General features: G+C 40.0%; 1 protein-coding gene across 5 annotated transcripts in view; it reads right to left on the reverse strand.

Moving 5' to 3' along the window:
- nrg2a (neuregulin 2a) overlaps window positions 1-13,204 on the reverse strand; it is a 69,319-nt gene that overhangs the window by 20,723 nt on the left and 35,392 nt on the right. The window lies entirely within an intron of this gene.

The following is a 13,204-nucleotide window of genomic DNA, read 5'->3' on the forward strand; positions in this document are numbered from 1 at the left end:
ATTATATTTAAATTATTATGGTTTTAACACAGTTTACCAGTTAACTTTTGTCTGTGGGAATACATTTTCCAACTTAATTCAACATATGAGCAGTTTAACAACGATCTTTGATACAGAGTTTTTAAACAACTGTTATCAAGGACAATCGCTGGCAGTTTGTTATGAATGTATTACATTGTTTGGACTACTGAATAACCTGGATTACATATTGAACATAACCACTGACTGCAGTCTTTCGTACAGTTTGTCTTTTCTTAATCTGTGTTTGACCGTATATGGTCTATGTATTTTGCATTATATTATTCTATCCAAAGGGAGTCATAGTACGTGAATAGTGTTGAATGAATGACATATTCTCTCATTAGAACATTCCTCTGTTCCGCTTGCTCCTGTTAGTCCTGTCATCTGAAGGATTGTTTTCTCTACATAGTGTTTAAAGTAATAATTAAAGGAAGGACAACGGTGTACAGCACTATTAACAAAAATAGCTTTTTCTTATCTGGAAATGAACCGTTTTCTTCTAACCGTTTTGTGTTTTAATTGGTTATTATCAGTTTCTTTCCGAAGACAGCACTTCTATCTGCATCTATTCCAAAGAGGTAAGACAGTAATGGTGAGGCTAAAAATGGTTGATAAAAGAGAGCTCTAGCCTGATTATAGCAATATGGATGTTTGATTCTTGTTTTGCATTTCAGTTAGAGTGCAGTCAATCACTGCAAAATGATTTGAGTCCTAGCCAGAATGACATCAAACTCCGTTAAAAATCTTTACATGCAACAGAGAATCCATAAATATCACACAGCACAGTCCCCCACCACACAAAGGGGACCAGCGTTTAGGTGTCATCAAGGTTGACTCTGCTTTCCTGGCTGGATGTTGGAGACAAATTCCTTTAACCCGTGGAGGAGATCAGCACTTATCTGCACTTATGTGACCAGGGTTTGTTAAGTTTGCTTGGTTTTTAATCATCAGGTTTCAACTTTAATCTGCCCTGTTGCCCAGGGGCTGAATCTGAGCTGGAGTTGAAGAGGGGTTTCCTCTAGGTTGAGAGCCACAGTGTTTAGCCATCAGCTCTTGCCACTGACTTTGATTAATCCTTCATGGCCCAAGAACTGAAAAGAAAAGCTGGGGGTGCAGGCAGGACCATCTGGAAACCTTCATAAACATGCCTGTCTTTCCATGCTCTCCAAAGGATTCTAGGAAAATCGTAAAAATGAAAAGAGAGGTCCCTACTGCACAGCTTTTTTTCCTCTTGAGGCACCCTGTGCATATGCAGCAAGCAGAAAAGCACTTACGCTGAATCCTAGCCCTGCGCTGCACCTCACAACCCAACTGAATGCTGACTTGTCTATTGAAGTACATTTTCAATTGGCCTGTCTACAATGCAGTTATTCATGTGTAGCCCCTAATTTATGACAAATGTTGATAATTTACTACAGCTTGGCTTAATCTTTTTCACTTCTGCACTACAATTGAAAAGAAAGCCATCCCAAAACACAAGACAACATTTGATTCTTCACAGGAAGAAAGCCAAGGCAGTTACTTAACCAGCAGTGGAGCTGTTCCATCTGGACTTTGCTATGGCTTTGTGTTTTCACTTTAAAAGCAGTGTTATCAAGATAAAAAGTATAAATTATGTAGCATATTTGGGAGTATGTCAGTGAGCGAGAACAATGTGCAGACTGGATCCGTCTCCGCCAGTAATACATTTCTGCAGTGAAGCAAGAAAGATAAAAGGGACACGAAGGTCCAAAAACTAAAATTCAACATTAAGAACTTGAACTTATCAGTCACGTTGATGTTTAATATCTTACAAATGTAAACCTTTTGGCCTTACATGCACATGCAAAATCCTTTTTAGTTAATTTTTTTTTATATATATAAACCAAATAAAGTGCTAGCTGTGCAGTAGTGTTTAAACAGGTGGCACCATACCGCAATACCACACTGGGCATTTGACTCTTTTATCGGACATGTAAATCATCACGATACAAACAAGGAGAAAACCTAAACTTGGGTCATAAAAATCGGTCGGCTGGGAAAGTGATAAATGTCTTAAGTACAGACCCTTCAGGAGTCACATAAAGAGGATGGTATCTGTGATAGCTCTGCCACCCAGACATGCTTTTCCACAAGTCAGTTTTATGTACAAGAAAAAAGCTTGGAGTCCCCCCCACCTTTGCCTCCCCGCTCCTCCCGACTCTTGGCAGGGAAAGTCTGACATGTCTCCTGTTACAGCTGGGACAAAGATATTTTATCTTTATACTAAAGGCTAATTCATATTGCATGCATTCTTGCTACACTTGTGTGGAGTGCAATATGTTTCTTTCTACAATCTGAAAAGAACTGTCAATAGAATGAATAAATAAATCAGAAAAACATATAACAAGAAAGTACAAACGGCCAAATTGGAGAGTGTGGTTTTGGGTCAATATGAAGTTGTTGACAGCTGGGTCTGAGGTGGTGAAAGAGCTGCAGTGAGAGTTAGGATGATGCATTCATGCATGACACAGCTTTATATTTACATTTATATTGTATTAGTAGTGGTAGTGAACAGTGGTATTATAGTTCTTTTGAAAATGGAGCCAGAGACAAATTACCTCAATAAAGAAGCAAGATAAATCCCTGGACATGGTTTGCAGACACTGCATATTCTACAAGGAGGATCTGCTGCATGTACAGTGAAAATGTGCTTTTCTAGTGATAAAAGATGAATACTTTATTTGAATTGTCTTAATTCATTAAGAAATGACAAACAAGACATGTTTTTTATTTCAGATTAAGAATCAGAACCTATTTTGACAGGAACTTAAATCCAGACAAATGTATCAGCAATGAAAGGAAGAAAAAAAAAAGAGTTGAATACTGGACTAATTCAGGGAAGAGGAGGGTTGAGAAAAGGTTTGTTGACAGGATCTTTAGTTGAAAAATATTTCAGCTTGCCAAAGCCAACAGAAAACAAGCACGAACCTACTGCCACACATGCAGTATACTGTTGGCACACCCAATCAATGGCAATATCCAGCATCTGTTTCTTCAAGCATTTTGTACATACAGAGTTCAAAATAAGCAAAAGAGATTTCATGTCAAATACCCAAAGAGGAATTAAATTACTATTTACTGTAGGTAGGACACATGCAAGAACCCATTATGAATGAGAGTGCACTTAAATCTCATTTTCAATAGAAAATTATCCACAATTCAAACACCTTCAGTATGAAAGAAAAATGTTTAGAAATGAACAAAATGGAGCCTGCCACCAACATTAATCTACCACCCACACTTCAGCAAGACTGCCACTTCCAAAACCAGTGCGTCTTCTTTTATATTCTTGTCTCCTATTACCATTTTTTCAGTCACATAGCTGATATGCCTGGTCTTGCCTGCCTCAATCATCTCAGCACTGAAGTGAAATCAAAGAGCAGCCCAGTGTGTGATTGCACAACAGCTGCTCATACACTGCAAAGAAGCAAAGTGCACTTAGGAAGGGCAGGGATTGGTGCGGGTGCATAAACGGGTACTGTTATGGAGGCTGGTGGGCACCAGAATGTGTCCAGTTGGCAGCAAAGTGACACATGGTGTTTTCAGACAGGACTGTTTCCAGCTCTGTCTTTTCAGAAGCAGCCTAGGCTCAGCTTGGCGATCCCGCTGCTGTTGCTTCCTTGTTTCAAGTCTGATGATACCTGTTGCTTTCATTTATCCTCTCCGACCCGAAAAAGTTTCCTGCATCTTTGCATCTTTCTCTGGCCACTGCAGTCACAGATTAGCAGCACAAGCTGAGGAGCAGTAAGAGGACAACTCTGCAGAAATTTTTTAATGTTGCCTTTAAGTAAGAACGTTCACTCAAAATAACACTGTAATTCAAAAATTCTAATTACCAAATCACACTGGTAAAAAGGGAAAATTGACCATGTTTCCAGTACATATGGTCATTTACTATAGAGCCACTGAACCTGGTGCCATCTTTTGTCTAAACTCACCTGGCTGACAGCATTACGGGCGGTAAAGGTCAGAAAAGCATATTTGTGACTTGAAGGGGCCACATTTGAACCTGAGTGCCAGAAGTAATAATAATCTGTTCTGCCAGCATCTGCTGCTGAAGAGATATTTATCAAGATGTTGCTCAGCTGAAGCAACAACAGGAAATGTCTCCACCTTCAACATTTTAATCTGGAGAAAATGTCATATTTGAGGTACAAGTATTTATGGTGGGGGATGTCCACACTTCATACAGTGAATTAAGTCTGATTTTAAAGGTCATGAAGGTAGCCTGATTAACTGTGTACATGGCTAAATTGAATTACATTTTATAGATTACTGAGTCACCTTTATCTAAATAAAATTTTATGACATTATCTTCTACATATTACTGGTTCTACCGGATCTCCTGGACATATTTTGGTGATAAAGGAGCTTTATTAATAAAATCCTTTACATTTATTACAGTGTTATATGCAGGTTTATAAGTTAGGTGCCAGTGCAGTAATGTCTTTGTCTGCATACAACTCAGATTCATCTACAGGATACAAAATTTAGGGCGCCAGTATAGTGAGCCCAAGACATGTACCACAGCTCCATATTTGGGTCTTTTGTTCACAGCTACAGTAGTGGCCAGCTGCTAGGACTAAAGGTTTTCCCTCTGCTATTCCCCGAAAAGCCAGAAAGCGCCCACACACACACACACACGCACGCAGACTGTACGTCCTGAAAACGGGTGATGGAGCATTAGTTAGACTGCTGGCCAGCTGTACACTAAAGGATGAGTTCACTCATCGGTGATTAAAGTGAGGCCTATTCCATCCACAGTTCACACACAGCTTCATGCTGCTAACGCACCCCAAACAGAATCCCCAGGAAAGGACTTACCACAACAGACACAATGTGATGAATACAGTTGCAAAATCCCCAAAAAAGGAAGCAGTGTGATTGAGTAATGGGAGGTTTAGGGTGAGAGACAGCTGTGGCAACCAAACTACAGTACTACGCTCCTGAGCTTTAAGCAATGGAATGGTAAGTATAGGTTTCCCTTGTGCTCAAACAAAACTTGAAAAAGTACAAAGACACAGGATTGCTCACCTTTAATTCTGAAAAATGCAAAGTAAAAAGAAGAACAGGGATTTTGTTTGATGTGGGTGAACAATTATGGAATGAACCCCGGGTTCATAGTGTGCTGGCTCTGTTCACTGGACTTCCAAGCACCTGCTTATTATTACTACTCAGTATGAGCAAGCCTTTCTGACGCAATGAATAATTTTTAGGCAATCATTTTCCCTCTTTTTAAAGTATTAACAAATAGCGTGTACCATTGCTTGTTAGTGACTTGGCAAGGTAAAACCAAATCCTGCCCAGTCAACCACAGGTGGGGTCAACCAGAGGGGCCTAAAAGGGAATATTTTATAATTCTATTAAATGAAGTTAAGTTTTGTCCCGGGCCCTGGAAGAGTTAACAAAGCCCTGTACACAGCAGAACCTCATGTCACCTCCTGCTCACATCACTCAGCTTTTCAAGTGTAACAGCTGCTTCCTTCCACACACATAGCAATATCCTCACTCATTCACACTGAGGGCTTAACTGTCCCACATAACACAGCGAGATTACTGGATATCCCACAAAGTGAGCTGGGTTTGCACAGACTTGATTGAGGGTGCCCACTTTCTTTCATTTAAGATCTTTTACTTATTTTTCTCTGATTCCGATAATGATAGGATTTAGCAGCTGCATCTTCTCTAGCACATTGGCACATATGTACAAAGCCAATAACTTATTCTATGCATAGCATCCGTCAAAAAGTGTCAACCACATACCATTATTTATCTTCTACCACATTAATTTGAGGTTGTTGTTGTTGTTGTTAAACTATGCTCCTGTTGCTGTGTCAGAAAACACAAAAACACAACTGAAAACTGAGCTGAGATTTGAAAAAGGGTTTACAAAATGTTATAAAAATAATGTCCTGTATATAGTCCCCCTCAGTCCCGCGCTGCATGTATACACTGAACCCATTTGTAACATCACATAACATCCAGATGGCTCAGTAATGCTGCACAATGCTTGCTTACGATGCTGTGGGTGTTCGTCCGCTCATGACATAAACTCTTCCATCTACTGTGGATCTTCCAACTGTACCGGATGCTGCCCACTAATACAGAAAGGCCCTAAGATTAAACAAAACAAAAAAGCAGCATGGGTGAAGTGACGTTTTTGTGACTGCCTCAAGAACTAAACATTATTGTGGGTGAAGATCAAAACAAGGTCTGAACTCTGACATACTCCAGCTGTCGTGAGGTAAGACAGGATGTTGGAAAGGATAACAAACGTTCTCATTGCAGTTGATGACACGTTAGCTTGGACTGTGAAAATAATGAATTGATTGGATTTTATAATGTTGGTTTTGTGTGGTCACTGTTTTGCTTAGATCTGACATTTTGACCTTCATGTCAAAGTTATTTTCAACTTCTTTATTTTCTTGTTTGTGCTGTGGAAAGCTGGTGTAAATATAAACAGCTTCTTTTGACATTTGTAAGCTGAGGCAACATTAATTCACCATGCAGAACTGAGGACTCTGTGGTAATGAAGGTTACTGCAACTTGTTCACAACAATTGTTGTTTTACTTCCAATGGCAAAGATTAGGATCAATTCCTTGCATTATTTTTAACTTTAAGTGCCAGGCATTGAACAGCATTTCAAAAACACTCTGTCCCTGCTAGCAACAGTTTGTTTCACACTAGGGCTGGGACGACATTCTTTTATCCTGATTCGATCACAATACATGGGTGCCGATTTGATTTGCAGTGCGATTCAATAGTATTGAGAGTTATGTGTTTTCCTTGTTTAACAAATACAAAAGTTGAATGATAGACTATTGAGACAATATATCATGAGACATTTCTAAAACTTATTGAATTAATTATATTAGTTGCTCTTTAAGAAGGCATCGCATGTCAGTCAGTCAGTCGGACATTAAATTCATTCATAGATTTTTGTCATTTTCTGCTTTCAGTCTGTTTTGCTGGAAACTGATATGATGTTGCCGTCAGCGGTACCGTATGAACAGAAATATTAAAGTGAATCACTGGCATAAAAATATAAATTCTAGAGAAAAGAATCGATTTTAACAATAATTGCAAAAATCATCAAATCAAAGATACATACAATTTCTGATTGTCTTCTCCACCGTCGTCGTGTTTGGTTGTGTGTTTCTATTAAATTACAACATCCTATTTGCTTCACAGAGCATAAACCTGATCCGGATTTTGTGGTTAAAAAACCTGCCAACTGTCAAGACCAAAGATTCAGGTGCAATCAAAAGGTCACCTCAGAGGAATGTCTGTCCAGACCCCTGGACTGAGGATCATTTTGAAAGAGTGGGCATGACTAATAGCAGAGCAGCTTGATCCACAGAATCCGGCGAGCTGTTCTCCACAGCCTGTAAATACAGAACACTTGGCAGATGTGAGGGCCTGTTCCTCTCAGACATGGCTGCTGCTGCTTACCCACACCAATCAATAGAATTGACTGGCGTACAGACACTCCACATTCAGCCCCAACCACAACTCACATCCTGTAGCGTCACTAGAGATAACTTTATCTTGTTGCTTGCGTAGTAAGAGTGAGTATGTTTTGTTTTTACTACGCAGACTAAATGGAGACATAGAAGGAGTGAAGGAAGTTGTTGTTTATCTAGTTCAAAGTAATACTTACTTAATGCTCCACTTACGTAAAACGTATGACAAACAACTGGGGGAAAAAAAAACTGAAAAAAGCTGTGGGAGTTTTTATGTCTGGTGTTTATTTGTATTAGATGTGCTCTCTAACAGTTAATATAAATTACAAAACCCAGAAAAATAATGTCTTTCCGTTACAAGTCTAAAAGCTTATTGAATCATATTGTGAAAAACATGAGTCAAAGTGTGTCATAGCATCAGTTGATACTTTTTCTCGTGTGTCACCAACTTTTACAGCAAGTATGAGGAATGAACCAAACCACAGGACATTAACCAATGTTTCACTGGTAAAAGTAGCTATGAGGAACTCTTAAATATTTCTGAAACTGTGTCATTTTCCATCTGATGATCATAAATGACCTGTAACAGCAAACAAGACTAACAGTAAAATGATTTTATATAGTTTGTATTAATGCCTTTGCCCCGGTCCGATTTTTCCCTCAAAATCACAAAATGATTTGCGATGATGCACCGTATAAATCTAACTTAATAGTATTTCGTTGGCGGCTACAACAAACTCTTGCTTATGCTTTGGCTTGTGACACAGTGACAGTAGTACCAGTTTAACTCACGATCCAAAGTAGGCTAACTCACCGTGTGTAACACTTTAAGCGCAACAATGCATCGGTAACATAGTATCTTATGTTAATGATTTTCTGTCTAGACAAAACATTCATTGCAACTATATAACCTCCCGGTAACGCTTATGCAGTAATATACTATATAGTGGGTAATACATCCTCCTGTGGACATTACGTATTTTTGCTGCATTGGGCACATTATAGTTGCCTTTGTTATTTGTGTTACTATCTCTAGACACAGGTAGATTCAAGTATGTAGCATGATCTTTATCCGCGATATTCACGTATGAAAGGTTTCAACAGGGACTACACAGTTTTGCAGCTATGCAAAAGGAGTAGGTCCTTGCAACACCAGGCGTGGTCTGTATTTTACGTATATACATTTACATAACATAACTTTATATAACACTTCAGTGAATTTATTGGCTACTTAAAGTGCAAAATGTTCTGATTCTTTATCACTTTCAGATGGTTTTTTTTTCTTGCTGGTCTTGTTTTCTGGCATACGCTCAATGGCTGTAGTGCCAAATCACTCCCAATCAGAACCATCCTTTTATTCTTTTAAGGCATGTATCAACAAAAACTTAAATTGAGAAATCAGAATTTTCTTTAGCTGAATCCTATTCAGTGCATTATACAGGAGGTAGTGAAATTCAGCTTCTTGCTGTAGTGTAAAGTCATTTTTAGCAAAGATCAAGTCAGGGTATGTGTGATCGAGTTGCAACAACTTGTAAAATATATATCTCAACAACAACAACAACAACAACAACAACAACAACAAATTGAGAGCACCACAATGCTGCAGGGATGCTAGAGAGTTGTTTAGTCCTCTCTGTTGTGTCATTTTAAGTTAGTTAAGCATTACTTTTGTGACAGAGGGGACTGTGTATGGCTTCATGGTGGGAAGCGAAATACGTCAAGGTGTGTGCAAGTGTGTGTGTGTGCGTGTGTGGGCCTGCGTGCATGCATGCGCGACATTGGCCCCAGCATGACTGCTGAGGTTGGAGCAATCATATGTTCAGCTGTGATTTCCATCAACACATTCCTGGACGCTCACACACTCTCTCAGTGGAGCTGCGCACAGCACCCCCCAAGGATGTGACCTGCAGCATACAGACACATGGCTGCTCACAAGCGCTTATCACAACACAGCAGCTTGTAGGATAATGGGAGGCCTTAATCTGAAGCCACGTGGAGCCAAGCAAACTTTGACTGGTGTTGCTCCTTCAATCTGGCTTCATTGAAAACAGTCGATGATATACTACACCGTTCTGCAGAGGGCCAGCAGGTCTTACCATGCCAGACTGATTACAGGGTAGAGGTCAGACCAAATGGACAACAAATGGTCTCTGGTCCTCTACAATGGGGGTTGGGTATAACGCTGTATACACCACTCTGGAAAAAGGCAGCAACTGTCACAGAAACTGCTAAAAGGACATATGATATTCCAGACCACCAGGAGTCACACACTCACACACATGCTGTCACAATGCCAAAGTTGGCAAGATACCAATAATTAAACAGAGGAAAGTCTTGTGGATTATAAAAAAATAATGTAAAAATTGCTCCACTGGTTGATATCATGGCTAAAGAGAGAGTATTAAAAAGACTCTTAAGGCTGAAACACTGACAACATGCAACGTTTAACTCAGCTGAACGTCCAGCCATCTTTGCTGAGAAAATTGCACAGTAACTGGCACTCAAACAGCTGACAGTGTGTGTTTCTCCTCTAGTGGTCAAACAAACAGACAAGTAAAATCCCCACACAGGTCCAATCATTCAATGTTATTGGTCAACTGCATGGCTGGCTTAAAGCCAAAATGTACTGCGGGCTTTAAAATGCATGAGGGGTTCACTCTGAGTATAGGTTCAGCCTTGAACACCCTGTTTTTTTTTTTCCCTGCGAATGGCAACTTGCACACCATGATGCTGTGCATATTATCAACTCAAAGTAACTTTGTTCAAACTTGTTTGATAGTATGTTTTGCTGTTTGGTACCACTTAAATTGCATAAGATAAGATAAGGAAAGAAATTAAATATTAATCAAGAGGACTTCCACCCTCCGCCTCACACAAAGACAACACATTACATCTGTGAGCGGTACATTGCAGGAGTCTGTGTGAGCTGCCGAGCTTGTGGTGGCCTGTATTCACCATGTGGTGGAGCTGAGTGATGGTTTCACCAGAACAGACAGCAGGCAGGCACAGCCATGTGCTACATTCTCTCTCACTGTGAGGGTTAGAATGATGCTGCTGTTTGACTTAAACATCTTCGATCGCTAGCTTTCACTTTTTGTCTGCGCAAGTCACTACGATATTTCTAATGATTGCATTGTCCTCAGAGACTTCACATTGATGAAGCAGGTTGAAGCTGTGTTAGCATGCTTGGCACGACACAGGTGGGAAAACCCATGCTCACGCACATGACAGTAGACATTAGATACAGTAGGTGTCTCGGACAAAGCAAGCAAGCACTAACTGCATTCTGAAATGGGTGTGAAAGTCTCCTCTGCATCACAGCAGGCTCCTGTCTTCCTCCTTTTCATACTTTTCTTTCTCCCTCACTGTCTGTCTCTCTTTCCTCTAGCTGTATACCCCTCTTGTTTTCAACCTAATGTCTTTGTCTGCTTCCTGTCATGCATTCCCTCATTTTGTATCCCCCCCCTCCTGCCCGCCCCTTTATTCACGCTCTCTTCTTCTTTTTTTGCTCTCTCTGTCCATCTACATCTGCAACCCTCCCCTTGCTCTTCCTCCCTAGAAGGCACACATACACAGATAATACTGCGGGTACATGCTGCTTTGGCAACATACTGCAGCAGGCAAACGTACTCCACTGCCGCCCTTTAACACAATAGCCATTTTTCATATGACCTTAGGATGAAAAGAAGCTCTTGGTCTAAATGAATGTGTCTTCTGGATCAAATTCAAGCAAATCACACATTTTGCTCAAACTGATTAAATCCAACCTGTTTCATCGGCAGAGAGAGCCTATTATTGTCACAACCATTCTCTGCAAATGCAGTGTGTCTTTTTTTTCATCAACATCTGCTGATTTTAGCCTTTTATCAGCATGTGACAACCACAGCAACATCCACTGTTTACTGACATTTCTTTTTATTGACGTATGTAGTTCGAGTGACGCCCTCCCTCTGCCTAGGAACATACCACCTCTGATTCGCCCTGTCTTGCCTTCTCCCCTGAAGCATGACGGAACTAGGCGTGCTTTTGTAACACAATGGGACTTTTTCATTGAAAAGTGAACAGGCATATTCGCACATACACAAACAAAAACACACGGAGACAGACATGATCACGACACATGATAGGAAATACAGTGATGGCATTGTTTAAATATCCAAGAGTGATTTAAGAAAATGTCGGGACTGACAGACAGCCACACAAAGAACACACACAAATATGTGCAAAAATGCGTTGCAATGGGAATAAATAAACACAGTTTTTACATCAGCTTTAACTATTTGCATCCAGTTTATCAAAGGTAATATTAATATTTTGATGATATTTTGCACCAGATGTAGGGATATCATGTTTTAAAACAGTATGTGCTGTGAGTAAAAACACTGTCTAGTGTACCATGTCACGTTTTGCCCATTGTGGCTACTGTACATCTCAGCCCACTTGTTCACTTCTTTGTAATATTATATTTCCTTTGATTTTGTTACGTTACAAGCACTTTTGCCTGCTGAGATCATCATATAGAGTTTCATGGGCCACCAGTCACATGCTCATGAGCCTTCATTAAACACTCAGGCAAACAGGTGCTGCCACCAGGGATTCCCCTCGACCTTTGCCGGACGTACAGAATTATTTGACCTATTTTATTTAATTGCCATTAAACTAAAACAACTTTGTGATTACTGGTTAACTTTTCAAAAATGTTATGTCATGTCTGGGCCTTTAAAAATTACATCACTGACCCTTTAAATATTACATGCTCATGAATCAAAAGAAATAAATCATTGCACTGGAATAAAGCCAAGTGTCATAACAAGCACATGGTATGCTGTAAGTCACAGGATCCGACTATAAAACTCAAATGAAGGATTTTAGATGTAGGAAAATAAAAAGGGAGGCATTTTCCACCCCATTTAAATACAAGATGGATGATCTCTTTTCTGCACAACAGTTTGCTGGAAATCAAACTTCCATGTTGGAACCACTGAGAATCTCTATGTTTTCAAACACAATGGGCTCTTTCTTTATCTGAAAAGAGCTGTTACTCTAATAATGCAGCTCAGCTTAAGTCTGTGAACGGTAAACAATAGCGCTAAAAGTTGGCCTTGACAAATACAAAGAGAGAAGGGGAAGTAATTGTTGTGCCTGAATGTGAATACAAGGACACAGAGTGATGGCCGAACTCCAGTCCCTCCATTTTTCCATACCAGCTATACCTCTCATGCCAGTGTGGGATGTCATCCTGCTGTCAATGTCAGCAACGAAAATGAGAGCATCTCCTCTCTGGTGGGGTATGCGGGACCTCCCATAGCACCACTTTTCTGATTCTCCAAAAGCAGTAAAAGTATTGTGACTATATATATCTAGTCAACTCAGACATGGTTCACTTGCAATAGCATGAACATGTTGTCATGCACATTAAGTTTGATTTTAAAAAAAGCAACAAAACTATCTGCACTGACTCTGCTCAAAGTCACAGCCCCTTGTCTGCACAGCATCAAAGTCTTGACACATTACATAATGGTTTTCAGATCCAGGTGAACATCCAGTTTCTGACTTATGTGTGCCAGATAACCTTCCATATTGTCCTCTGACAGTCCAGAACCAGATAACATCAAGAGGCAGAAGCAAAGCTACATGAATTGTATCTGCTCTGGAAGGTTTTTATACTATCTCCGTCCATTCCAACAAGCTACCCACA

The sequence above is a fragment of the Etheostoma spectabile genome, chromosome 13 (genome assembly GCF_008692095.1).
Source record: "Etheostoma spectabile isolate EspeVRDwgs_2016 chromosome 13, UIUC_Espe_1.0, whole genome shotgun sequence".
Classification (NCBI taxonomy): Eukaryota; Metazoa; Chordata; class Actinopteri; order Perciformes; family Percidae; genus Etheostoma; species Etheostoma spectabile.